Source organism: Limulus polyphemus, unplaced genomic scaffold (assembly GCF_000517525.1).
Source record: "Limulus polyphemus unplaced genomic scaffold, Limulus_polyphemus-2.1.2 Scaffold6, whole genome shotgun sequence".
Classification (NCBI taxonomy): Eukaryota; Metazoa; Arthropoda; class Merostomata; order Xiphosura; family Limulidae; genus Limulus; species Limulus polyphemus.
In genome coordinates, this window is record NW_013665616.1 from 2,154,184 (window position 1) to 2,155,767 (window position 1,584).

Below are 1,584 nucleotides of genomic sequence, written 5' to 3' on the forward strand. Positions count from 1 at the left end.
GTATCGCTGAAGTTTCTTGGGAAGAATTTTTAAGGGAAATTATCAAACGAACACGAAGGCGTAACAAATTGGTGTCAGAGAGTGGGACGGAAAAGAAAGAAAAATGGAAACGAGAAGTGGCAAATCAAATACAGCTTAGCAGATTTGATGGCAGCAATACAAGAACAGCAAAAGAAAAAAGAAGAAAAAAAGTAACAAGAAGAGAGACAACAGCAGTTGCAAGAAAACCTGCAACAGTGGCAGCTTGAACAGCAAAATAAACAAGAAGAGAGATTACAGCAGTTGTTAGAGGAAAAAGAAACAAGAAGAGAAATTACAGCAGTGGCAGGAAAACCTCCAACAGTGGCAGCTCGAACAGCAAAATAAACAAGAGAGATTACAGCAGTTGTTGGAGGAAAAAAAGAAAAGAAACAACAAGAGAGATTACAACAGCTGTTGGAGGAAAAAGAAAAGAAACAAGAAGAACGAGAAAATAAACAAGAAAAGAGACTACAGCAGTGGTTGGAGGAGAAAGAAAATGGGCAAGAAGAGAGACTACAGCAGTGGCAACTGGAATAAGAAAGGAAACAAGAAGTACAAATGGAAAAGCTTGGTAAATTTCAAAGTGAATTAAATACACTAAAGGATTATTTACTGTCTTTTACACAAGAAGGATATATTAGCCATCGACCTAATCAGCCTCAGACAACGGGAAGCCCCTTCCAGACCCCGCAGCTAAACCCTAATGCAGACATCTTCAGTGCTGTCAGAAGTCACATTCCAGACATGAGTGTCAGCAATAGGGGTGATCTAGTACAAAGGAAGCCACAGGAATTCGATAGGAAGGCACCGTGGGAAGCATAGAGAGCACAATTTGAGCTCCTGGCAGAAATGAATGGATGGACAGAGGAGCAGAAAGCAGGGTACCTGGAAACGAGCCTGAAGGGACAACCACTGGAAATACTTGGACAGTTGTCAGCAGACGACAGGCACAACTATAGAGCATTGATAGCTGCTTTAGAACTCAGGTATAGAACCCAAAATCAGTCCAAAGTCTACAGGGCTAGGTTTAGGACTAGAATCCGTGCTAAAGGGGAGAGACTGCAAGAGCTGGCACAGGACTTGGAAAGCATGACACACAAGGCCTACCCAACTGCACCACCCATTGTCCTCAAGCTGTTGCTGAGGGATCAGTTTGTAGACGCCTTGGACAGTCCACAAGTGAAGCAAGCACACCCCTCTACTATGCAGGATGCAATGGCCAGAGCTCTTGAATTCGAATCCTATGTTAAGTCCAGCACAGAGGTACGAAGGTTGGTACAGTCATCAGGATTCAAGGCCAGAAAAGGGCAGCTTTCAGATAAGTTTGGGGGACTTTGCTGGCACTGTAATAAACCTGGGCAGAAGAGAGCTCAATGCCGGCAACTTCAACACAGGGAAGATTTCATGGAAGAAAGGCTGCTACCCAGAAAGGTTGTTGGAACTGTGGAGAGCAAGGACATATAAAGAGCCAGTGTAAAAAGAATACTACCAATAAGTCAACCTCGGGGAAACCAGTGATGGTTGGTGCTGAGGGACGCCCTCCAACCCCCTTTGTGAAAGTCC